The sequence below is a fragment of the Dermacentor variabilis genome, chromosome 3 (genome assembly GCF_050947875.1).
Source record: "Dermacentor variabilis isolate Ectoservices chromosome 3, ASM5094787v1, whole genome shotgun sequence".
NCBI lineage: Eukaryota > Metazoa > Arthropoda > Arachnida > Ixodida > Ixodidae > Dermacentor > Dermacentor variabilis.
The window spans coordinates 83,702,680-83,730,278 of record NC_134570.1 but is presented as its reverse complement, the minus strand read 5'-3'; the positions used below and the strand labels follow the sequence as shown (position 1 = coordinate 83,730,278).

Here is a 27,599-nt window from a genome sequence, read left to right as displayed (position 1 = left end):
TGCCCCACCTTACCAAATAAAACAAAACGGATACGCAGGCATTCTCGCAGGTGGTATGATTTTGATCAGCGGCCGATTTTGAGGAGGCCGGTAGGGCGTTGCTGATGCCACGTCGTCGCGGCACAAATATAACAATTGGCCACGTTGACTTTAATACCGGTGTCGGTGCTATCAGCATTGCCGGCTTCAGAGAAGCGCGACTGAATACCGCGCAAGAGAAAAGTAAAGTGGACACCACCCATGCGAAACTGACATACAATTTTAAAGGGTCGCAACGGTGAAGTGCTTCTGTTGCGACTTCAGAACTCTTGTTGTCGCGACAGAATGTTTATGTTGCGACTTCAGAACTCTTGGTATTCGAGACAGAATGCTTCTGTTGCGACATCACAATTTCTATCGTAATGTCAGAAATGTCTGTCAATTACAGAAACGTCAGGAAATTCTGTCGTACAACAGAAATTTCTGTAGTTGCGACAGGAATTCCTGTTGTCCTTTTCGACTGCGCACTACAGAAGCTTGTCGCATCGCATAATTTCAGTGCACTTCTGTTGTCATCATTGGGCACATGTTGCGACGATAGGTTTCCGTCGTACAACAATAGTTCTCTGTAGTACAACAGAAGTTTGTCGCATTACTTCAAGAACACTTCTGTTATGACAATTGGGGGCCTGTTGCAATAATAGGTTTCCTTCGTACAACAACATTTTTCTGTAGTACAACAAAATCTGGTAGCATTACTTCAGGAACACTTCTGTTGTGACAATTGTGGGCCTGTTGCCACAATAGGTTTCGGTACTATTTCAGCAGCTCTCAGTAGCACTACAGGAGTTTGTCAGGTTACTTCAGGAACATTTCTGTTGGGACAACAGGGTGCCTGGTGTGACGACAAATTTTTCTGTAGTACTACAAAAATCTGTTGTAGAGCTTCAGCTTTCTGTTGTAACAACAGACAGACGACAGAGTGTACTTCTGTACTCACAACAAGAAATGTCTGTTCGAGATCAGAAAAGTCTGTCCATCCATCAGGAATCTGTAGTTACTACAGAAAAATCCTGTTGTACAACAGAAATTTCTGTAGTACTGGAGGCAACCTCTGTTGTCATTTTCAACTGGGAGCTCTACGAGCACCTGACAGAGTCAATTCTGACAAACTCTCGCATGAAAAAAAAATCTGACCAAGCGCGAACGAGCTAATCAGCGCACACGTTTCGTCTATACAGAGGAGAGACGTGAAGTTCACCTTAACGCCATACTAGCATGCATCCATTCATGTTAAATAAGGAGATGTCTAACAAGTCGCCCCGATGTTTCGTTGTTACCACAACATGTACGACACTGTTAGCCAAAAACAATACCAGCCTTATGTACACGCGTGGTTAAATTCTGGAGCGCGACCAGTCATCACGGGCAGCAATTTCTCAGACATCGATATTAACGCCGACAAAAGTTATATTATTCCGAACGTACGCAGTTTTATGATTATTTTGGCAATCGCTGCTACGGAAAGAAAACGCCAACAGCACACGTAACGAAGTATAAGCGGCAGGGATATCACTACGAGCACGCGAAAGAATTATTCAGCTGAGAAAAAGTTTCGCGGTTACGTACTAAAATATACGAACACGTGCGAACGAGCAATTAGGGGCCCTATGACGTAAAACTATTCCAATATGTTTCTATTCCAATCTTCTGACGTCAAATTTGCGTAACCACCAACGCAAGCACCGGGCGGTCACCCGCAGGGTTGTCTGAACAGACCAATCAAACGCTCTCCTCGTTCATAGGAAGTCACTTTTGTTTGTTTGAAAAACAAATGACATTGCCTACACTGAGCGGCTTGTCGTATCTAATTGGCTGACAAGAGGCGAGGAGAACGCTCAAGTGGAGAGGGATTCGATGGGGCCGAGTTACTGCACTGAAAGTCGATAACCGGATGAAGAGGGTGGTGCCGGCGTCTACGATTCGTCGGCTCTCCCTTTCTTAGCTTGCGGTGGCTGGTCGAAAATCGTGGTGGCGTGCAACGGAAGCTCAAGAATGACGCTAAAACGGACCCTCAGAGAAGAAGAGTTGGCAGAATGAGGGGGCAAACTTGCTGAAAGTGCCCGAAAACGTTACACGGCTACGCAAGAAGTATTATTACACGCAAATACACCCATGCTCTCCGGCAGGTGCGAGTAGCCAGCGTCTGAGCGATCGGCGGCAGCCATCTTTTATTCCTTTCGGAACGGGGCAGCCTGCGGCTATTCCGAAGAAAATTCAGTTCTGTTCGGCATAATAATGCATCTTTATCGCGTATACGTCACTTTGACGCGGTGACTTCTTGCGGTTTTGTGACATCGCGTGACAGGCAGGTGAATTGGGTGCAGCCCGAAAACTTTTTACCAATAGCTGAGGGCTAATGGCGAAAAGGGGTCGAATCAGAAATAACTGTTTTTCTTTTTTCTGTGAAATCATGCATAATCAGTTTGTACACGTCATATCAGATGGGGATGTATTGCGGTTTTCGTGACGTCGCATGACAGGCAGGTGAAGTGGGGGTGGTCGAAAAAAGTTTTTGACCAAGCGCGAAGGGCTGATAGCAGAATTGGAATAGAAAAGTTTCGAATAGTTTTACGTTATAGCGCCCTAGGTCACATCACAGAAAGCCGAGGAATAAACTTCCCTTGATGTCACAACCCTACTAGCATCCGATCACCTGTAATTAAGCAGAAGTCGCCCTAAAGTTTCGTTATTCCAATAAAGGTACATGTCACTGTTTGGCAGAAGCAATAAAGTAGCCCTAAAGGCCGGCGAATTAAAATTCAGCAGCGTTGCCGGCCATAGCCTGCACCAAGTTCCCCTACCGTGATACAAATGCGTAGAAAATTTCATGCTTTTCAATCTTACGCAGTTGTACGACTCATTGCTCTCGCAATCGCGGTTACGCAAAGAAAACGCAAATACAGGTAGAGCAAGGCTCTTCCGGACAGCGTGTGTCGGGAAGTTATTGTTATTATTAATATTCATTTTGTCATTATTCGCCCCTGCTCAAGAAAGTTAAACGATAACTCTCGCGGGCCTCTCCTGTGGGCTGCATGGAAGAAGTTGGCGGTTCAAAAGTTTCGCATTCATATATTTCTTTTCGGCGGATCTCAACGCTGCGCAGAAATACAGGACAGCGCAAGCTCGTAAGTTTGCTGAAAACCAGTACGGTGCGATCGAACGCAGCACAACGGATGGTCAATAGCTGATTGATGTTACCGTCGCCGCAAACCAAGGGTATGTACAATTCCCGTCATTTGATTGCGCATAGACACGATATTTTATTCGAAAAGATTATAGGGATTCTAATAGAAAAAGACTCAGGTCATGAAATGTCACTTAGCATTTGATAGGCATAAGACGTAGAGGCGCCGCGGAAATGGAGCTCCAAAGCGCACAACGAAAACGTTCACCTGGAACCGACAAACGCTCGATCTGGAACTCATCAGCACATGAGACAATCACCACGTTCAGAGAAAACGCGTGAACTGAACATGTGAGAGCACGGAGCACACCAACCCGGCAAACTTCAGGCATTCCGAGCTTACAGAGAAAGGCGAAGATATCCAATGAGAATACGGCATTAAGACATGTGACCGAGGCTACGCGCAAATCAGCGCAAAGCGTGCATTCAACCGACAGTGGCGATTCGCCTGGGTAAAGGCAGCCACTGCTATGTTCTAGCGCAGGGGTTACAGGCATTGCAGATGTGTGAGTACTCGGCTTTCCTGACATCTTTAGAGAGTGTAGGGGAGTAGGACACGATTGATTTGGTTACGCCTTGTGGTAAGTAGTAAAGCCTAGTGCTTCCGGCGCTGCGTCTACCGCTTTGTGACGTTTTCTCCTGATATGATTGTGCAGTTTCGCTCGTTCATTGCAACTTCTTCATTTATCGGCTGTATTGGAAGTTTGATCTGAGCGCAGCAGCGTCACGTTGCTGGCTGACATATCTTTTTGGTATAGCCTGCGCTGAAGGCAGCCATGGAAGGAACTTGACATTACGCGATATGATCTCGTAGTACTTGTTTGATTTCGTGTGTTGGTCCCACTTATGTCCGGTATGCGACACCACGTCGAAAACAGGCTTCGAACATCCATAGGAATACGGTTTTGGGATTTTGTTTAGATCCCGGAATTTGAAAAATGGGGTTGTCCGAAGCTTGTCTTAAAGGAGACATGGAAAAATTAATGTCCTGTGTCCTCGACAGGGACCGGAAGGATCCGAGGTGCCCAGTGGTTGGATCGCCATGCAGAGCGTGCAGTATTCCTGGACGCAGCGCTGACGGAACAACAACAAAGTAGTTGGCGCGCACTGGTGAGAAGTTCTTCTTCACGAGCAGGTTGTTTTGTATTGTGAACGAAGACAATCCGCGATGAAATGCCCCAGGGACAACGTCGGTGTGTCCTCCCAAATACTCGACGAGACCTTTAGCTACGGGTATGCTCGTTGATGTTCAGCGAAGTCTTCCGCGCGTCTAATTCAAAGGAAGGCGTCGTCATCCTCGTCATCTAGCGGCGGCGGGTCAAAGGGGGGGGGGCGTGATAGGCAATCAGCATCAGAGTGTTTTCGTTCGCACTTGTAGGATACAGTGATATATTCTTGCAGTCTCAGGCTCCACCGCGCCCGCTGTCCTCAAGGGTCCTTTAAATTCGCTAAGCAGCATGAAGCTTGATGGTCTCTGACGACATTGAATGTCTGCCATAGAGGTAAGGGCGAAATTTTGCTGTAGCCCAAGCGATAGCGAGGCATCGTTCACTTGTAGAATAATTGCCCTCCGCTTTTGACAACGACCGGCTAGCGTCTTCGTCAGTTCGACGAACAGCAACCGCACCTACATCATCATCATCATCATCAGCCTGGTTACGCCCACTGCAGGGCAAAGGCCTCTCCAATATTTCTCCAACAGCCCCGGTCATGTACTAATTGTGGCCATGCCGTCCCTGCAAACTTCTTAATCTCATCCGCCCACCTAACTTTCTGCCGCCCCCTGCTACGCTTCCCTTCCCTTGGAATCCAGTCCGTAACCCTTAATGACCAACGGTTATCTTCCCTCCTCATTACATGTCCTGCCCATGCCCATTTCTTTTTCTTGATTTCAACTAAGATGTCATTAACTCGCGTTTGTTCCCTCACCCAATCTGCTCTTTTCTCATCCCTTAACGTTACACCTATCATTCTTCTTTCCATAGTTCGTTGCGTCGTCCTCAATTTGAGTAGAACCCTTTTCGTAAGCCTCCAGGTTTCTGCCCCGTAGGTGAGTACCGGTAAGACACAGCTGTCATATACTTTTCTCTTGAGGGATAATGGTTCATGATCTGAGAATGCCTGCCGAACGCAGCCCAGCCCATTCTTATTCTTCTGATTATTTCCGTCTCATGATCCGGATCTGCAGTCACTACCTGCCCTAAGTAGATGTATTCCCTTACGACTTCCAGTGCCTCGCTGCCTATTGTAAATTGCTGTTCTCTTCCGAGTCTGTTAAACATTACTTTAGTTTTCTGCAGATTAATTTTTAGACCCACTCTTCTGCTTTGTCTCTCCAGGTCAGTGAGCATACATTGCAGTTGGTCCCCTGAGTTACTAAGCAAGGCGATATCATCAGCGAATCGCAAGTTACTAAGGTATTCTCCATTAACTTTTATTGCCATTTCTTCCCAATCCAGGTCTCTGAATACCTCCTGTAAACACGCTGTGAATAGCATTGGAGAGATCGTATCTCCCTGTCTGACGCCTTTCTTTATTGGGATTTTGTTGCTTTCTTTATGGAGGACTATGGTGGCTGTGGAGCCGCTATAGATATCTTTCAGTATTTTTACATAGGGCTCGTCTACACCCTGATTCCGTAATGCCTCCATGACTGCTGAGGTTTCGACAGAATCAAATGCTTTCTCGTAATCAATGAAAGCTATATATAAGGGTTGGTTATATTCCGCACATTTCTCTATCACCTGATTGATAGTGTGAATATGATCTATTGTTGAGTAGCCTTTACGGAATCCTGCCTGGTCCTTTGCTTGGCAGAAGTCTAAGGTGTTCCTGATTCTATTTGCGATTACCTTAGTAAATAGTTTGTAGGCAACGGACAGTAAGCTGATCGGTCTATAATTTTTCAAATCTTTGGTATCCCCTTTCTTATGGATTAGGATTATGTTAGCGTTTTTCAAAGATTCCGGTACGCTCGACGTCATGAGGCATTGCGTATACAGGGCGGCCAGTTTCTCTAGAACAATCTGCCCACCATCCTTCAACAAATCTGCTGTTACCTGATCCTCCCCAGCTGCCTTCCCCCTTTGCATATCTCCCAAGGCTTTCTTTACTTCTTCCGGCGTTACCTGTGGGATTTCGAATTCCTCTAGACTATTTTCTCTTCCATTATCGTCGTGGGTGCCACTGGTACTGTATAAATCTCTATAGAACTCCTCAGCCACTTGAACTATCTCATCCATATTAGTAATGATATTGCCGGCTTTGTCTCTTAACGCATACATCTGATTCTTGCCAATTCCTAGTTTCTTCTTCACTGTTTTTAGGCTTCCTCCGTTCCTGAGAGCATGTTCAATTCTATCCATATTATACTTCCTTATGTCTGCTATCTTACGCTAGCTGTTGTTCTAGCTGTTGGGTTAGAGGCTTTCATATATTGGCGTTTCTTCATCAGATCTTTCGTCTGCTGCGATAGTTTACTGGTGTCCTGCCTAACGGTGTTACCACCGACTTCCATTGCACACTCCTTAATGATGCCCACAAGATTGTCATTCATTGCTTCAACACTAATGTCCTCTTCCTGAGTTAAGGCCGAATACCTGTTCTGTAGCTTGATCTGGAATTTCTCTATTTTCCCTCTTACCGCTAACTCATTGATCGGCTTCTTATGTACCAGTTTCTTCCGTTCCCTTCTCAGGTCTAGGCTAATTCGAGTTCTTACCATCCTGTGGTCACTGCAGCGCACCTTGCCGAGCACGTCCACATCTTCTATGATGCCAGGGTTAGCGCAGAGTATGAAATCTATTTCATTTTTAGTCTCGCCGTTCGGGCTGCTCCACGTCCACTTTCGGCTATCCCGCTTGCGGAAGAAGGTATTCATTATCCTCATAATATTCTGTTCCGCAAACTCTACTAATAACTCTCCCCTGATATTCCTAGTGCCTATGCCATATTCCCCCACTGCCTTGTGTCCAGCCTGCTTCTTGCCTACCTTGGCATTAAAGTCCCCCATTAGTATAGTGTATTTAGTTTTCACTCTACCCATCGCCGATTCCACGTCTTCATAGAATCTTTCGACTTCCTGGTCATCATGACTGGATGTAGGGGCGTAGACCTGTACAACCTTCATCTTGTACCTTTTATTAATGGAGCACCTACATAGGTTGCTCCATTGAGTTTTCCGGATATGGGCTCACGGACCGGCCCTGGGCTGGGCCAGTGTATGGACGGTGCTGCGGCTATAGGTAGCGGCCTGGTGACGGCGAACGGCACGGTCGTCGAGGGCTCCACTCTGTGGCAGTCGGTTATGTCAAGTGGGCGTTTGCCTTACTGTGGGCGCGCTGCCTTTATGGCGAACCCTCGCAGTCCAATCTCGCGGTAAGGGCATCGGCGGTAGATGTGTCGGGCTTCTCCGCAGTGATAGCAAGGCGGAGGGTGGTCGAGGGCGCGCCAAACGATAGTCTACCATGGAATGCTACGTGGGGTGACGGGTTGGCGTCCTGGAGGCGGGGGTATTGGTGAACGACAGAACTGTGTCGTCACTGGGCCCCGCCGAGGGCGCGGAGGGTGAGCGTGACAGCGGGCTACATCGGCGTTGTCATCACTTGCGGCTGAGGCTGCGGCGATTCAGGGCCTACTCCGAGTTGTTGTTGCCGCTCCTCACGTACAACGTCGGCAATCGAAGCCACTTGAGGCTGTAATAAAGGGAACAGCTTCTGTAGCTCCTCTCGCACCACCGCTCGAGTAGTCTCTCGCAGGTCGTCGGTGGCCAGTGATTGAACACTGGCGTAGTTTGCCGAGTTCGTGCGCCGGTTAAATTGCCGGTTACGCATTTCCAGAGTCTTCGCTATGCTGACGGCCTCGCGAAGATACTCGTCCACGGTCTTCGTTTGGCTTCTTACCATTCCGGTGAAAAGTTCCTCCTTTATACCGCGCATCAGTAGGCAGACATTCTTCTGCTCGGACATTTCCGGGTCGGCGTGGCGGAATAGGAGGCTCATTTCTTCTGTAAGTATGGCAGCGTTTTCGTTTCGTAGCAGTACTCAGGCTTCCAATAGAACCTCGGCCTTTCTACAACATTATTAGCGGCAAATTTAAGAAGCCCAAGATAATAACGTAATGCCCCTCGTTCTCATAAACCTAGAGGCCGAATTTTGTGCGCAGGTCCTCCAGAAAACAATACGCAGCCGAACTGTATTATCGAGCGAACATGCATGCAATAGATTTTAATGAGGCCTCGCCGACGCAATCCTGATCGATTGCTGCTAACATTCCCTCTGATATTGCTCCTTTTGAAGTAATGGTATCCTACGTGCGGACTATAATTAAGCTTTTCGGTATACCTTAAACCAAAATATTTTAGAGAATTCACCTGCGGGATAATTTCTTGTCGACAAAGAATGAAAATTTGTAGGCGCTTGGTCAAAAACTTTTTCGACCACCCCCACTTCACCTGTCTGTCACGCGACGTCTCGCAAACCGCAATACATCCCCATCTGATATGATGTGTACACACTGATTATGCATGATTCGACAGAAAAAGAAAAACAGTTATTTCTGATTCGGCCCCTTTTCGCCATTAGCCCTCGGCTATTGGTAAAAAGTTTTCGGGCTGCATCCACTTCACCTGCCTGTCACGCGACGTCACAAAACCGCACGAACACCCGCGTCAAAGTGACGTGTACGCGATAAAGATGCATTATTATGCCGAACAAAACTGAATTTTTTTCGGAATAGCCACAGGCTGCCCCGTTCCGAAAGGAATAAAAGATGGCTACCGCCGATCGCTGAGACGCTGGCGACTCGTACCTGCCGGAGAGCATGGGTGTATTCGCTTATAATAAAATTTCTTGCGTTACCGTGTAACGTTCTCAAGCCCTTTCGGCACGTTTACCACCTCATTCTGCCAACTATTTTTGGTTAGGGTCAGTTTTAGCGTCATTCTTAAGCTTCCGTTGCATGCCGCCGCGATTTACGACCAGCCACCACAAGCTAAGTAAGGGAAAGCCGACCAATCGCACACGCTGGCACCACCCTCTTCATCCGGTTATCCATTTTCAGTGCACTGGCTCTGCCCCAGTGAATCCCTCTCCACTTAAGAGTTCTCCTCGCCTCTTGTCAGTCAATTAGATAAGACAAGCCGCTCCGTGTAGGGAATCTTATTCGTTTTTCAAGCAAACAAAAGTGACTTCCTATGAACGAGGAGAGCGTTTGATTGGTCTGTTCAGACAACCCTGTGGGTGACCGCCTGGTGCTTGCGTCGGTGGTATACGCAAATTTGACGTCAGGAAATTGGAGTAGAAACATATTGGAATGGTTTTACGTTATAGGGCCCCAGTTTCAGGTAAAATTGGGACTGCACTTCACCGCCAGGGCTGCCTGATTGGAAGAAGGCGAACAGCGCTCGTTCTTCCTATTGCAATTGTGTACTTCAAGGAAAAACATTAGGACATTGCAAGACTACTTATACTGAATACTGATTTAAAGGCACATTTACAGGAGCAATTGGAGTGCCTACAAATATTGATGTTGACTAATGCAAATGACAGCTCAAGCAAGTGCCAGTTCCCCGCCTTCATCGTTTGGGGGGATGGTTCCGTCGTTCAGAACGCCTACGTAGCAATATTATGCAATGTGCACTGGGCGCCGTAAATATAGCTGACGCGTCTAACCAGCCCATCAAAATTTGACGATCACCGATCATTCTAGCAGCTTCATTGTGCTCTCGGTGCACGGTGTTAGGTGTTTTTCTTGGCACAAGTACTATGCAATGAAGACTTCACGTCTTAAGCATTGTCTTTGGAAGTGTTTTATTCTTGGCCACCACGACACCGTCATATCTCTTCTGGCGCTACGCGGCGTAACTCCTCAGCCACTTGAACAATTGGCATGTGTGGCACTTGATGTCGCCAATTATGGCGCTGAGAAATGAGCAGTTATTAGTACAAGTAACATGCTCAGTGACTGGGATAAATAATTAAGTAAAATGCAATCTAGTAAAAGGTAAAGACACAATGAAAGACACCATATGAGCTGACGCATATCTGTCGTACAAGTGTATCATGAGGACCCAGCTATTATTTTGTTCCCGCATATGGCAGTGTTTTATTCGTGGTCTGTGGTTTAGAGGGTGTCTAAACCACTGTGAGCTCGAATGTTAAGTGAACATGACAGCTGCACACGAATTAAAAAATACAGCTGCAAGAAATATTTGAATTTTAGTTATAATATCAATGTTAGAAACGTTTGATGAACGAATACGCGACCAACGCGATTTCTCACTTTACTTTCGCTACTCTGGCCATGTAGTTTCGCCAACGCAGTGCCGTCTGCCCGTAGCGCAGAGGCTAGTGAAAGCGCTTGGCCTCTTATGACCACTAGAACAGCGTCCACACTGTCCGCGTTTAATAGTTTTTTCGTGATACCGACCGAATTGAGGCTTTACAGAACGATAAGTGACACACAATCGAGATGATTCTACTTTCTCGGAACACTCAAATGTCCTTCGTTGGCGCTCTCATCCGTCGTCGACCGTTTAGTGGACATATTTCACAGGGAGGACGACATACGTACGAGCCTGTTGGCGTCAAGGCGTGTGTAGAAGGAACCAGAAATGGCTGAATAGGATTATGACATGGTTCTCATTTATGTTTTCCAGGTTGCGACTTCCCGGTGGCGCTGAAGATGATCTTCACAACGTACATACTACAGAAGACGTACGTATTTATTGAAGACGCATTCAACGTGTTACAGGTAGCTCAGGGAGCTTATAAACTTTAAGCTCCGACATGCGAGGAATATTATATATCGACGCTTTTAGTTGCGTTTTTTTAAACAGATGGTGGCCACTTATTTCATAGAAATAATATGACTGTAAATAATATCTATGGCTTATCTTTATTTATTTTATTTTATTTATCTGAGAAATACTGCCAGCCTTCAGAGAAGGCCGTAGGCAGGAGTGGACAGTACATATGAAAAAACTGATCAAGAATAACAAGACAAGAACACATTACACGAGGCTCGCACTACGCACTGAAAAGCAGCGAAAGACCGATAGTTTGCACGTCGCTTGCATACAAACCCGTGCTATAGATATAAAAATTGCACAATGATATATTGACAGAGTGCTTGACAAGGAAAGATTAAATCAGAATACGGACCATTCAAGCTGCGCATGTGCGTCTCTCGATATGACAAACTGCTGTAATTCATCACTTATCGAAACATTTTGCGGGAGAACCATAGCATATGTCGCGAGATAAGTGTTGCTGAAAATTGAGGCTGATGGAATTATAAAGCACTTAAGAATGACTGCATGGTAGGTTTCTCGACAATGAGTGCACTGAGACGGTTCCATTCTCGAATAGTTCGAGGAAAAAATGAATTACTGGAGCAATCGGTTCTGCAGGCGAATTCTTTAACCTTTTTCTAGTGATTTCCTCGTGTGGAACGAGGAGTCACCTGTTGAATGTACAGTTCCTTATTGATACGCAAATTATCATGATATATTAAACACATATATTTCAACCTATCACGATGGCGTCTTAGTTGAAGTGTTTCTAAATTAGCTTTTTCTAGCAGCTGAGTCGGAGATGTTTGCCAGCTGTATGAATTAAAGACGAATCTTATTGATTTTCTTTGGACACTTTCGAGTTTACTGATATTTAATTCAGTAAATGGGTCCCATAAGACGGAAGCATATTCAAGAATCGGCCTAATAAATGTTTTATATGCCAGCAACTTTATTTCTTCTGTCGACTGACGTAGGGAACGTTTCAGATACCCAAGCTTCTGCATGGCCTTTTTTTTTGTATGTAGTTTATATGCGTGTTCCACCTTAGATCAGGCGTGATCATGACACCCAAGTATTTATAACTCTCTACTGAAGAAAGGCTGCGGCCATTTATTGAATATTGGATGTGTAGGGGAGTCTGTTTTCTTGTTATTGTCATTGATACGGTTTTCTTCTCATTTACCTTCATTTGCCACTCAGAACACCAACGGTCTATTTTAGATAGAGATGAATTTAGAAGGGCCTGGTCATTCGGATACTGAATTACATTATACAATATACAATGACTGGTATGAAGGCTGGTTGCAGAAAAATCTGAAAATACCGCATGAGGGACTGCAGTGCTAGGCTCAGAACAAATATGGAGCACCGTCAGCAGTACATTATGTTTAGAACATTGATTTCAATTTATCCTACATATATAGTGCAAAAATTGAAGACAAAATGAATGAGAGGGCAAGGGTTCCGCACTGCTGAATTACATGCTCTGTTGATTCCTGTATATGCACTTGGCTATAAGTTCAGTTATTCTTATTTTAATTAGTTTTTCCACCTACCGGTGCGAGTTTTTGACATAAATAAAACATTATATTCAGAATGAAGTGTACTGAAGGCACTGAGCAGTGGGCATGGTGCTGGAGTGCTGGTGCAAAATAAGAAGACGACGAGAAGTGCTGGCTTCCCCGTTACAATATAGCGCCGACCTGTTTAAGCGTAGCGCTACAACCTATAACTAGTGACCCTTCTGCTAGACGAACACCCCCTTTGCATTTGGTGGAGTTGCTGGGTTTCTCTTCGACATACTGGAACTCCGCAGCCGAACGCTACCACCAGCTGTTGCAATGGATGAATCGGGACCGTCCCAGGCTGCTGCTCCCGTGCCCCCCGCCATCGTCTGTGCTGGCGTGATCCGGCAGCGCGATCCGGCTATATTTAGCGGCACAGACGACCACGACGTGGAAGACTGGCTCGCCGAATATGACCGTGTAAGCGCCTATAATAAGTGGGATGACCGCGCCAAGCTCACAAATGTCATCTTTTACTTGACTCACGTGGCAAACCTATGGTTCCGCAATCATGAAGCCTATTTTACCACATGGTCGGCTTTCACGGCAACTTTGGCAGAGGTCTTCGGCCGTCCCGCCGTTCGCCGGCTTCGCGCTGAGCAGCGCTTGCGTGGTCGAGCTCAACGCCAGGAGGAGACCTTCACCAGTTATATTGAAGACGTGCTCTCGCTATGCAAGCGCCTGTACTCATCTATGGAGGAAGCTGACAAGATCAAGTACGTCATGAAAGGCATCGATGACCATGCCTTCCAGATGCTCGTCGCGAAGAGTCCGAGGACGATTGCCGAAGTCATACAGCTATGTCAGCAGTGCGACGAGCTGCGCAAGCAGCGTGCATCAACACGCGCTGCTCAGCAGGACACCACAGATCTATCTCCGTTGGATTTCGGCCGCGACGCTGCCGATATCTCTGCTTTAATTCCGGAGATAAAGCAGCTCATCCGTCAGGAAGTCGCACGCCAACTCTCTCTGGCGAACAGCACACCTGAGCCGTCGACAACCTTGGCTCCTTCGCTTCACCGCGTCATTCATACCCAAGTTGCCGCGGCGCTGCCATCTGCCCCTCCTCCGCAGCCTGCAGCTGGACCGCTAACGTACGCTGACGTTGTCGCCCGGCCATACGCTCCTCCGGCTCCTGATGCCAAACGGGCCACTGGCACCTTCCATGTGCCGCCGCCACCTTCACGCCCAATGGTCGTCCCTTACTCGGCCGCTGGAGCCCCTGCCGTCAACCCGTGGCGTATATCTGACAACCGGCCAATATGCTATTTCTGCCATTTTCCGGGCCACGTAGCACGATTCTGCCGCCGTCGCTGCCCCCGTTTATCTGACAGTGGAGGCGCCTCAAGCTACAGGCCTGCTCGACTTCTGCGTCAGGACCCATCTAGTCTTCCTCCGGACTCATCTTACAGTCGCCTCCCTTTCGATGCACGCCGGTCCTCTTCCCCACGTCGCCGATCCATTTCCCCGATGGTTCGCCGACCCAGCCCAGCCCGAGAGGAAAACTAACAGTCGCAGTTCCAGAGGCAAGAACTGCGTTCATTATGCAAAAAAGAAGTGATGCGTGGAGACAGGACACAAGAGTAGAGAAGTGGACAACACGAACGCCGACTATCAACGGAAGGGAGCACTGAGGCGAAAAAAGAAGACACAAAACTCATCTGCGCATGCTCAGGAATGGTAACACCACGTGTCAGTCGGGTACACGTACCGGTCTACATGAGAGATAACTGTTAAGACACTTAATCTCTTCCTGATATAGAGTAATCGAAGGCTGACTCACGCACGCACTTCCACCATTAAAGATCGCCATGCCTCTACCATAAGACGCGTATCTTCGTTCGTATGTCTGTACAATGTCGCGCATTCATTTAACTCTCGCGTGCAGTTACAATCTCGGCAATGTAGCGAAAGATTAGAAGGCGACCCACCGGTTAACGACCTTTTATGTTCCATTAGCCTCTGATTGATACACCGTCCCGTTTGCCCTACGTAGAACTGGCCACAGCTAAGGGAATTTTATACACCACACCCATACGAGTCAGTAAAACTGTTGTTCTTATTGTGCTTCACTGGAAAAATATCTGTTCGTTTTCTGCCTTTTACCCGCACCTTTTTATTTTTCGCCGCAGTGCTCCCTGCAGTTTTTAGTCGGCTTTCGTGTTGTCCACTTCTCTACTCTTGTGTCCTGTCTGCACGCCTCACTTCTTTTTTGCATAATGAATCCTTACCAACGAGCTCAGCTTTCTGTCGTTCTAAGAACTGCGTTTACGTCGAACATTTCCATGCCTCATTCTATCCCGGCGAACGAAATTGAACTGTCCGTAGACGGCGTCACCGTACACGCACTTATCGCCACCGGAGCCGCCGTTTCTATTATTAGTGAGAAGCTTTGCCGCAATTAGAACAAAGTGACCATTCCCCTTACCTCTCTTTCTCTGTGTACGGCAACCTCGCATCGCATTCAGCCTTCAGCGTCGTGCACAGCCCGGGTTGTCATTCAAAACGTTATGTTATAGAATTTGTCGTTCTATCTCGTTCCTCACACGTTATTCTTGGATGGAATTTCCTATCTGTCAATCAAGCTCTTATAGACTGCGCTGGTGCCGAACTTACGTTATCAGTGCCGTGCTTCGACCCGGACGACCATTCTTCTCCTAAAGTTGTTGCCGCCTCTGACATCGATATCGCACCTTTCACTGCCGCTCTGGTTCCTGTGTCATGTAACTCTGCTGCGAACCCATCTGTTCTGCTTACAGCGTCGGCCACTTGTGCGCGCCGCCGGAACTTTCTGCTTCCGTTTGCTGTCGTCGCTTTTTGCGACGGTTCTGCTGCCCTTTACGTGTGCAATCCGTCCACCTGCCCATCATTCCTACTCCGCGGCGAGTGCCTGGGTACCGCTGAAGCATTCGATAGCGTTCTCCCGGCCACCATGTTAGATGATACGGCATCACTTCCGATTTGTTCCGTCACTCCTCCTGCCGCGACTGATGCCCCTGTAGACGACTTCGCTCGTGCCGTCGACGCAGAACTCACACCTGCGCAGCACACAGAAATTGTCAAGCTCCTCCAACGCTTTCGTTCCTCATTTGACATTGACCAACCATCCTTGGGCCGAGCGTCCGCAGTCGTTCACCGTATCGACACCGGTCAACAAACACCACTGCGCCAGCGTCCGTATCGTGTGTCGGCTGCTGAACGCCATATCATCGACCAGCACGTTGACGACATGCTGGAGCGTGGCATAATCCAGCCCTCTAACAGTCCCTGGGCATCTCTGGTTCTCCTCGTTAAAAAAAAAGATGGCTCCATTCGGTTCTGCGTCGACTATCGCCGCCTTAACCGAATAACGCGCAAAGATGTCTATCCTCTGCCGCGCATCGACGATGCCTTGGACTGTCTGCAGGGAGCGGAATTCTTTTCCTCGCTGGCTTTGCGCTCCGGGTACTGGCAAGTGCCAATGGCAGAGGCCGATCTTCAAAAGACAGCCTTCGTAATGCCTAATGGGCTACATGAATTTACTGTCATGCCGTTCGGCCTCTGCAACGTGCCTGCCAATTTCGAGCGAATGATGGACACCATTCTTCGAGGGCTGAAGTGGAAAACGTGCCTCTGTTATTTTGATGACATTGTCGTTTTTTCCACCGACTTTGCGTCGCACCTCAACCACCTCGAGCAAGTACTTGCGTGCCTCTCCACTGCAGGACTGCAACTAAATTTGAAGAAATGCCATTTCGGCACTCGTACGCTTAGTATTCTCGGCCTTGTAGTTTCAAAAGACGGTATCCTTCCGGACCCCACAAAACTTAGCGCCGTATCCGAGTTCCCTAAACCAACCACCATGAAACAGCTTCGCAGCTTCATCGGCCTGTGCTCATACTCCGACGCTTCGTCCGTAACCGTGACTCTATCATGGGCTCCTTGACGCAGCTTCTCACCGGCAGTTCTGACCTATCAGCCTGGTCCTCGGCATGCGACGACGCATTCCAAGAACTGCGACGCGTTCTCACCTCGCCTCCAGTACTGCGCCACTTCGATCCCTCTGCTCCAACTGAGATCCATACGGACGCTAGTGGTGTCGGGCTCGGCGCTGTTCTTGCACAACGCAAGGATGGCTTCGAAGGGTACGTCGTCGCGTATGCCAGCCGCACCCTTACCAAAGCCGATGCGAACTACTCGGTTACTGAGAAGGAATGTCTGGCCATCATTTGGGCTGTCGGCAAATTTCGTCCTTATGTGTACGGGCGTCCATTCGACATCGTGACCGACCATCATGCCCTATGCTGGTTATCTTCACTAAAATATCCAACTGGTCGGCTTGCCCATTGGGCATTGCGCCTACAAGAGTACGACATCCACGTTTATCGCTCAGGCCGAAAGCATTCAGACGCAGACGCTCTACCCCAGTCACCCCTGCCCTCTGGTCCTGTCCACTCGTCTATTTCTACCTGCGGTGCCTTCGCCCTCAACATTTCCAAAACGCAGTCAGAGCAGCGCAAAGACCCATGGATCTCTTCGCTTGTTGACTTCCTGTCCAGCCAGGCGCCAGCACCGAGCTCTCGGACGCTTCGTCGCCAAGCCACGCACTTCATCATTCGGAATAACCTGCTGTACCGCCGCAACTACAATTCCAGCGGCCGAAAGTGGTTGCTTGTTATACCCCGACACCTCCGCTCCGACATCTGCGCCTCGTCCGACGACGACCGACAATGCGGCCACGCTGGCGTATTAAAGACATACTCTCGCCTCCAGCTTCGGTACTACTGGCGCGGTATGTACCGTTTCGTTCGCCAGTATGTGCGGTCATGCCAAATACGCCATCGACGCAAGACGCCACCTCAACATGCCACCGGCCCCTTGCAACATTTACCATGACCCGCACGCGCGTTCAACCGCGTCGGCATTGACCTATACGGTCCTCTTCCCAACACTCCAAGCGGCAACCGCTAGGTTATCGTTGCTGTCGACCACCTCACGCGGTACGCTGAAACTTCAGCCCTAGCATCTGCCACAGCAAAAGACCTCGCCAATTTTGTCTTCCAAAACCTGATTTTAGGTCATGGAGCACCTCGAGAATTACTTAGCGACCGCGGTCGCGTTTTCCTCTCAGACGTCATTGCAGCATTGCTAAAGGAGTGCCGCATCATTCACCGCATTACCACGGCATATCATCCTCAAACTAATGGGATGACAGAACGTTTCAACCGCACCCTTGGTGACATGATGGCCATGTATGCTTGCTTCATCTGACCACTCGAATCGGGATCGCATTCTACCTTTCGTCACCTACGCTTACAATACCGCCAGGCAAAGCACCACTGGGTTCTCCCCTTTCTTTGTCCTTTACGGACACGAACCTTCATGCACTATGGACACGATTCTACCTTACCGGCCAGATGCTTCGGAATGGACGACTGTTTCTAGAGCGGCTGCGTACGCCGAAGAAGGTCGCCAGCTCGCTCGTTCGTTCACATCCCAGGACCACTGGCGCTAAAAGCTTGGCCACGATTCATCCACTACGGCTACGTGCTTTGCGCCTGGCTCGCTGGTCTGGTTGTGGGTGCCCTCTACTCCTCCAGGCCTTTCCTCCAAGCTGCTCTCCAAGTACCACGGTCCTTATCGGGCACTGAAACATACATCCGCGGTCAACTGCCTCATCGAGCCAATTGAAACGCCTTCCGAGCAGCGTCGTCGGGGCCTGGAAATTGTCCACGTCTCCCGGCTCCAGCACTGCCATGACCCCCCTGTGTTCTCATGTTCTTAGGTCGCCAGGATGGCTATTCTTTCGGTGGGGAGTGATTGTATTGGAGGCACTGGGCAGTGGCCAAGGTGCTGGTGTGCTGGTGCAAAAGAAGAAGACGACAAGAAGTGCTGGCTTCCCCGTTACGATATAGTGCCGACCTGTTTAAGCCTTGCGCTACAACTTATAACTAGGGATCCTTCTGCTAGGCGAACACCCCCGTTGCAGAAGCTTTAGTTCATAATGAATGGTCATAGTTTAGTATACATGGCCTCATTTTGAAGCCTTTTATTCTGACGCACTGAACGTTCATTAACGTCTGTAGAAAATTTGAATGCATCAGTCATTTTTATTTCGAAGCCAATCATAACGCGACTGCAGTGGCTTTAACTCAAGCGCACGAAGTGTTGCTCCAAAGCACAGCGCGAGCTCTACCGTACTGCAGAAGTATTATACTAATTACATAATACATTGTACCTACTTTAAAGAATGTTTGGTGCTTTCGCGAAGCAATGCTTAGAACAATGCTTCCACTGCCGTCTATATCTTAGTATTATTCATGCAAGCCTCTCACTCTTTGAACAACCTGATTCCTGTCATTTAGCATGATTTCAATAGGCGGGCTGCAGCTATTATTTTGTGCAAGCCGAACAGTACCCACATTAGACTTAGTCCCCACATGTAAGGAGTGCTCATTGTAAGAGAGAATGAAGAAGGACCTATTTTGCCTCACTGAAAAGCAGTAACCGTCACTAAACCTCGGTAATAAAGTTTAGTATATAATATGCATAAGAAAAGACGCTGCGGCTACCACACACAGCTGGTATTCTATGTGGGCGCATTCTCCTAATTTTGTTTTTTCTCTTTTACCTGCATGGAATATCCGAAACACTCATATTATCTGAATATGCTGGATTATCATTTGGTAAGAAGGAGACAGTCCAACTTTGTTTTAAAGTTGCTGAAACTCCTTTATTTCGTCCGATTTCTCCATACTTCTATCCAACAAGTTCCTTCTCCAGTGAAAACGTTTTGTCTAAATTTATTGCTGACGCATCGGCACTCCGCGGGACATCCCGTGTAGCTTCCGTCGCTTTTAATGAATCACTGAAATGGTCGACAGAAATACCGAAATTAATTAAGGCAGCAAAAGAAAGTCAAAATTGGAGGCACGTGTGATAATTTGCAGCAGTAGCGTTAAAATTGATAACCATAGCGAAACACCTTCGGCTGAAGTTCAAACTACTTATGCACCAACAAACCCTGCTAAAAACCCGTCTTCCTTTGTGCTCAACCTGCGTCAACCGCTGATGCCCGTGCTTACATTGACAGCAGCCATGATAGCACTGTGAATTATGTGAATAGGTTTTTGTATATATACAGATAACTTGCGCACTGTATTAAAAGCTGGTACAATGTACGTATTAGAGGACCCCGGTGTTCAGTCATTAGTCCTATTCCGCCACTCATATAACTTTTGGTCACTAAATTATAGACTATTTTTGAATTAATGGCGTGGCTTCCGGTGGTAAAGCAATTATTGCGTCTTAAAAAAATACCAGTCAGTAAATTCCAGCGCTCTAGGCCCTGTGGAATGATTTTTTCCGTGCTCCACTTGTATCGCCTTAAATAACAAAAAAATATGTCATGTACTTATAATTAGACTCCTGCGAACCTCCACAGTATTGGTGCCACCATTTATTTGAAAGAAATGATTCTGTCTATTGCTTGACTCCGCAACATCCTGGAAGCTGCAAGGATTCAGTGGTCGCGTTGGCATCCGTTGATGGTCAGCGGTCTTTTACACGTGATGGTCGCCGGCCATTGCCATTGGCGAGTCAGCCCATGACTGCAGAGTTCCTTTAAATCACTTATGAGGCCGCTGGTCTCACGCCCCGTGTGCGCGTAATTACGCTGCAGCTTTTTTATTTAGCATGGTATGAGTGAAGTGGGCGAAAATACTACACACGACATAACGTGTTGCCGAAGCGAAGAAAAAGCGTCACGACGGCCTGTGGTGTTAATTAAGGCAAGGTTAATTAAGGTATGGCTAATTAGGACACTCGCACCCACGAACATCGGTCGGAGTCGAACCCGTCCTGGAGATACCGGGCGAACTGGCCACATCTCCAACTTGGACTCCAAGTACCATCGTGAGGGTCGAGAGTCGAAACCACTACCGATGGTGTCAACTAAGGCGAAGTAAACTAAGACACAGTCAATTAAGCTAGAGTTAATTAAGGCACTCGTACCTACGACCTTTCGTGAGAGTCGAAACCACTTGGTGATATGAATCAACTGGCCACAATTCTAAGTTGGATTCCAATTAACATCGCGAAGGTCGGGAGTCGAACCAACTACCATTAGTGTTAATTGTGTCGGAGTGAATTAGGGCACATGAAGCAAGATATAATTAATTAAGGCATTTGTACCCGCGACCTTTGGTAGAGGTCAAGCCTTCGACCTCTGGTGGTAGTCGAACCCACTTGGAGATATGGGCGAACTAGCCACATCTCCAAGTTTGATTCCAATTAACGTCGTTAAAGTCATGGGTCGGACATACTACCGTCGGTGATAATTACGACGAAGTGAATTAAGGCACAGGAAATTAAAATAGAAACATTTAAGACCGTCGAAACCATGACATTTGGTGGGCGTCGAACCCACTTGGAGGTATGGGTGAACTGACCACATCTCCATCTTGGATTCCAAATAACATAATGAAGGTCGACAGTCGAACCACCTACCATTGGTGTTCATTAAGGCAAATTCATTTGAGGCATCATGACTAGGATACAAATATTTGGGGCCATCGAAACTATGACCTTTGGTGGGAGTTGAACCCGCAACCTTTGGTGTTACTTAGGCCGAAATTAATTAAGGGAATTTGTTAATGTAGTGTTAAGGCACTGAATCTTAATCCTTTGTTGGAAGAAAACAAGTAATCGGAAGCAACCATGCATTTGAATGAATATGCCAGCTAACGTAATGACTCTCTCGTGAGCGGACACGCAGGCTTTCACCTTCATCCCCTTTAGCACACGCCAGCTGCCAATTTTTATTTAGGATACTCAATCATACAAATCTTCCGAAAATTCTTAAATTGAAGAATTTTTCTGAGGCAGTGTTAATTAAGGCACTCCAACCAACAACATTTGGTGAAAGAAAATATGAAGTAACAACGCATTTGACAAACACAAATGTCAAATAATGCATCGATTGTCTCGTGAGCGAGCAGGCTTTCGCCTTCATGCTCTTGAGCTTATGCATATGAACCTTTATTCACAATACTCAATTATCCAAATGTTTTTCAATAAGCGAAGTTAAGTAAGGCCGGTTAATTAACGTAGTGGTAGGTAAGGCGCTTGAGCCCACGACCATTGGTGAAAGAAAACAAGTAATAGGAAGCAGCAACTCATTTGAATGAAAATGCCCAATAATGTATTGAATTTCTTGTGAGCGGGCACGCTTTCGCCTTCATCCTCTTTAGCGTATGGCATTGACTTATCTTTTATACAGGATGCGCGATCATGCAAATGTTCTGAAAATAGCGAAGTTAATTAAAGGAAGTTAATTAGAGTAATTTAATAAAGACACTTGGACCCATGGCATTGGGTTGAAGAAAACAATTAATAGAAAGTAACAATACATTTGAATGAAGATGACAAATAATATATTGAATATGATGTGAGCGGGCTGGCTTTTGCTTTCATCTACTTTAGCGTGTGCTAAAACGACTGTCAAATTTTTTTATGGGATATTCAATCATACAAATGTTCTGAAAATGTTCTGAAATAGTGAAGTTCGTTAAGGCAAGGTAACTAAGTAGGCTTTATTCGCCCCCGTGACTTCTGGTGTACCATCACACCAATGTACAGTGTATTACTGTGGATGAAAGTTCGGTTGTATATTTCAATACATAGTTATCGATTTTTCTATGGTGCACCACAAGTTGTGCATGTAGAAACTAAGACATTTCTCTTGAGCTGTTGGCTATTTGAAGAGTGGCTTTGTGGAAATTGTGCTGCCCCCAAATGGACAGTTCTTTTCTGTGGCACCATATACGTAGTGATTTTTTTAGGAAGTGCTAGCTCTCAATGTAAAAGATATATTATTTACCACTTGTCCTCCCTCAGGGGATAAGTGCGTTAGAGCTAATACAAAATGTATTTTCATGCCTAACAGTTTATGCCACTGTAGAGAAAAGTACACTTGCCTGTTCACCACATACCAACATGTCACCATTACTGGCAGGCACCTCAGGCCGAGCAGTGATTTCTTTTCTGCGTAAAGCCCATATTGACTTGTCTAAACATAGCTCATTTAATAATTCAGGACAATTTCCACATCTTAGCAAAAGCACTAAGATCATAAGTTCTCACTCTAAAGTGAATAAAAACGGAATGCTTTATTTTAGGAAGTAAATGTCACTAGACACATAAAAAGTCTGTGCATTAATTTCTTGGTCTGCTTTTATTCAGCTTCACCATTCAGCAGCCAGTGAGGCTGAAAACATATAACGTAATTTGAAATTGTGGCTAATCAAAGGCTTTTGCATATTTCTGGCCACCAAACTATAAGAACTCTTCCAGAGAGTAACTCAAACTTGGTATTGCAGTTCTCGTCTTTACAATGGAAAAAAATTATACGTGCGTTACGTGAAGACAGCTCGCTCCACAATCAAATTCTTTATCACATTCATTGAGGTGTACGATATTTAACCTGCGAAGCATTAGCCGTTTGCTTGTGATTTCTGTCTTGTATATACTGCTGTTGTGGTGGGGGCTATTTAATGTAAAGCATTAATTGACTTGCTGTCCCAACTTTGCAGATATGAGTGTGCTAGGTGACAGGGCTCGATACGCGGCGAGCCGCCATAGCATCACTTGTCAGTGCACTTTACCACCGACATTGCGATAGGCCAACATATTGAAAGTGACGCGCCAACAATAATATCAGAACATTTTGGTTCGTTACAAGGGGATGCGACAAAAATCATATTGCTAGTCACTCTATGAAGCAAATAAAAGATTCATATTTCATATCGCTGCAATATTTCTCGAATGAGAAATTTATTCATATTAAAAATTTTCCCAGAGGATTTATATAAAGACGTCGTTGGGTGTTCCTAGAAATGCCCAGTTCGGTATCATCTGGCTTGCTAATAATTCCACCATTACACTTAGTGCGTCATAAAGAAACGCAGCAAAATTACAAAGAACGTTATATAGAATATTGTACGTGCCACGTTTCATGTTTTACATTGTTCCACATATTAATGAACGCTGCTTTTAATCTAACTGGTTCCCACTGATAACCTGACACGCTTGCGCCGATATCAGTTACTTTATATACTTTTACAACTCTACGAGTAATATTATGCATTTCCCTCGAAGCGTAACGCAGGATTGAGGCGACCACGCTGGTACCATGCGCAATTAATCAAGCCATTCGCTTTCGTAATTAGACATGACTTGTCGTTTTGCTTAATAAACAATCAAATAAAAAGCAAATCTAAGACCTTTGCACAAGTAAAACACTATAGCCCCTCTGTAAAAGTAAATCACCATAGCTGAAAGCACGATTTTTTTTTGGCTAAAACACCTTAATTGTCCGTCGTTTGCTGCGTAGAGGCCGTCCTATGCTCCTGACGCGGGATGCTTATATCAGAGAAACGGAACGAGTTATCGTAGCCTGCCACGGACGAGCTCATTTCCTACCTCACGATACCGTAGAGCAACCGACCCGAGGCGAAGAGTGCACATTCCACGGTAGCGTTATCACTATTTGAGGAAAGGCATGTCACTCCATTTGTCCATTCAGATATAAACTATTGCCGTGCATGCAGGGGCCATACGTGTGCTACGCACTTACAATCATGACTCACCTTGAAAAACAAGGCTGTTAGAATAATCAGTTTTATTCCTAATCAAATCAACGCTAAATATTTACTACGCAAATATATCATTCTTACTGTAGGCCAAAGTATTAACTTTAACTTTGGTACTTTTTATACTGACAACTAGTTAACACTCACCACAATAGTCGGATACCTCGATCTTGACTGACGAATACTAATCTTACGCTCCTTGCATTAAAGAATAACTTCATCTTTCCCAAGGGCGCACCAATTTGGTAAACAGTGTCCATTTTTTGACCATTTCTTTCTCAAAGACGCTACCTCCTACTATTAACTCATATTGTAGCACAAGAAAGTATATATTTAGAAATATATACAAATAAGGCGAGCAGCAGACGAATAAAAGGAGTCAGGATGGCAAAGAGCAAGTTCTGCGTCTTCTTCATTGTTGTCGGCCTAATGCTGCAGACTTCTGTCACATGGCATTACCGTCCCAGGGCAAGAACAGTCGCAACATTCGGGTAGGCGAGAGTCCAGCATCAATGGACGGCTTATACAGCTTCAGCCGAGCAAAGTGATCTACATCAGTCTGGACTGCCGTAGATGGTAACATTGGCTTTTCCACTGCAATCTCATAAGTATCGTCGGTAACGTGGCGCAGAACACGACAGGGACCGTTGTAGCGCGGTATATGCCAACTCGTCCAGTTGGCGACCAGAGGAGCATTAAGGATCCTGGAGCTCAATATACATCCTTATGACGGTGGTGGCGGTGACGCACGATATAACGTGCAGCGTTTTCCCCTGCGATGACCTCTTACGCGTTATGCGATGGTTGTAGTGGAGTGGATGGTAGTAAAGTACCATGGGGAGTGTCGTTTCAGGGCAAAAAGAAGATAAAGCGGTGAACACTGTGCACTATCGTGGCAAGACGTATTACAGGCGAATGTAAAAAAGGGTAATGTCGCGGTTGTCGGCGGAAACGTACATTGAGGCGATGTCTGTTATGGTTGGATTTATTCTTTCGGTGGGACCGTTTGTCTGTGGATAATAACAGGAGGCACATTATGTTTTGTGCAAAATGAGCAGAGGAGGTCTGCGATGACACGGGACAAGAAGTAAGGACTACGACCGGTGACCAGCTGCCGAAGTGCTGCGTGATGCAGAATCATATCGTGGAGAACGAAGTCCGCAATATCGGTAGCGCAGCTGGTTGGAAGGGCGCATGCGATAGCGTAGCGTGTGGCTTCGTCTGTCGTGACAGCGACCCATTTGTTCCCTGATGCTGATTTTGGAAAAGGTCTGATCACATTGGGGGGGGGGGAGGGGGGGAGGCCGTCACTGAAGAAGAACTCTACTGGGACATCGCTGGCTGTAGAAGATTGGCGGGAAATAATCGGTTGTCTCTTGCGCCGTTAATGAAGTTCGCAGCTGCCAACATACTTCTGTACGGATCGATAAAGCCACGCCATAAGAAATGACACCGCATGCGGTCACAAGTGTGCGTTACACCCGTATGGCCTGCTATTGGTTCATCCTGAAGCTGCTGGAGGACAGAGTTGCGCATGTAAGAGGGGACCGCCAGCAAGTGCTCGGGGCCTTCGGGTTACACACTGTGGTGGTATGAAGTTCCACTATTTAATGTAAACATCCGGAATTACTCGCCAGAGGCCCCGAAGCTGAGACGGGTGATGATGGAACGTAAAGCCGGATCTCGCCGCTGTTCATCGCCGAAATGAAGAAAGTCCGAGATAGAACACAGGCATCGGTGTCACGGTTCTGTATTGTCGGTTTGATGCAAGGGATATCGGGACAGGCAATGCGAGTCATCGTGTAGTTGACCACACTTGTGCATGGCAGAAAACGAATATTGTTGTAACCGCAAAGCCCAATCTACGGACGCTGCATTCGTTAGTTTTCCTGGGCGTAGGGTCCAGGGCTGGCAAGCGACAGGAAACAGCGGGCCTGCAGCGAGCGAGACCGGTGGTTGTGCGGTTATGGTGACCTGCTATGCACATTGGTGCGAGTTTCGGCATCGGCTGTTTCAGTCGGTAGAGAGAGCGATGATGTTGCAGGCCATTTGCCTTAAGTACGAGTGTTCTTGGTGTTCTAGCCAGTCTGCGACATTCGACAGCTCCAGTGGCGCCACGCAATATGCCCAACTCGAGAGCACGCGAAACAATTGGGCTATTATACGGCATGTTCCATTCAGCGTGACTGCGGTATCTCAAGTAAAAGGGCTGGTCCCTCGGTGCGACTGGTGGAAGTGATGGTGTGACTGGTGGAACGCGCATGGTGCAGACAGAGAATGGTCCCAATATAGCGCTTTCCTGTCAAACCATGGCTTGAATAAACGCAACCATAGGCTGGTTGGCAGTCGAGAGATCCGGCACAAGAGGGGCTTCTATTTTACCACGAACCGTACGAGTCAAAGTTCCGAAGCAGGCGATTGCAAAGTCGGGGGTAGTTCTTAGCATGAAGATGATAAAGCGGTAGTGGGGAGCCTGGTGTGAATTGCTGGGCGATACGGTGGGATTTTTCTTGTTCGAGTCGCCGACACTCTTTCACAATTGCGTCCAGGAGTAGCACATTTCCTGAATATCAAGAGGTTGGATAGTATGTCGGCGATATGATTGAGTATGTGCCCGATCTTGTCCACTTCGGTCACGTTACCGTCAAGTTTACAACAAAGCGCTAGAATTTCCTGAATATACGAAATGTATGAATCAATACATGACTGCGCGCACAGCCAAGTTCTTCTTTAGTAGCTCGCTGACCACATAAGGGCTGACAGAACAAGTCGTTCAGTGTTTCCTTCCATAGGTGCCAGCTGGTGAGATCGTGCTCATGCGTCTTGTGCCATACGCGTGTGCTTCCCTCACGATAAAACACCACATTTTCAAGCATACGCGTATCGCCCCCCCCCCCCCCCTGTTTTGTTTGCTGACACGCTCATACCACGAGATCCAATCCTCAACGTCGACGTCATCTAGACCACAGAAAGCGCCTGGATCATTTGGTAGCGATAAGATGACAGACGGCGGGGACGGCTGCTGCGTGGTGAGTTAGGGCGCGGTCGATGCCTCAGTGGCAAATCACTGAGGGAACAACGCGGCGACCGCTTTGGCGTAATGTATTTGAAAGGTTTGTTTCAAATGGCCGGCTTCGAGCGTCTGCCCGATGAAGCGACTACCCCCAACCGCCATTCAGCCAACAGCGACTATGCGTTGCCGCTCACACGTGAGCACGTGCGCCATACTCGGCTGCTATGTTTTTATTGTTTCTACATGAATTTTCAACGACTCCAAATTCCATCGTGCTGGTGTAGGACTACTGTGCCTTCACATCGGCTGGAATCAGACAATTCATAGCGCATACAACGAGCTCCAAACTCTGCGCGCTGGACACGGAAGC

The 27,599-nt window shown here is 47.0% G+C and overlaps 1 protein-coding gene across 1 annotated transcript in view; it reads left to right on the top strand.

Moving 5' to 3' along the window:
• Window positions 1–4,228: 4,228 nt before the first annotated feature.
• LOC142575986 (P2X purinoceptor 7-like) overlaps window positions 4,229–27,599 on the top strand; it is a 41,752-nt gene continuing 18,381 nt past the window's right edge. Inside the window, exons 1-2 of the mRNA XM_075685853.1 lie at window positions 4,229–4,336; window positions 10,884–10,941. The gene's annotated coding sequence lies outside the window, so the exon portion shown is untranslated. The remainder of the gene's footprint in view (window positions 4,337–10,883; window positions 10,942–27,599) is intronic.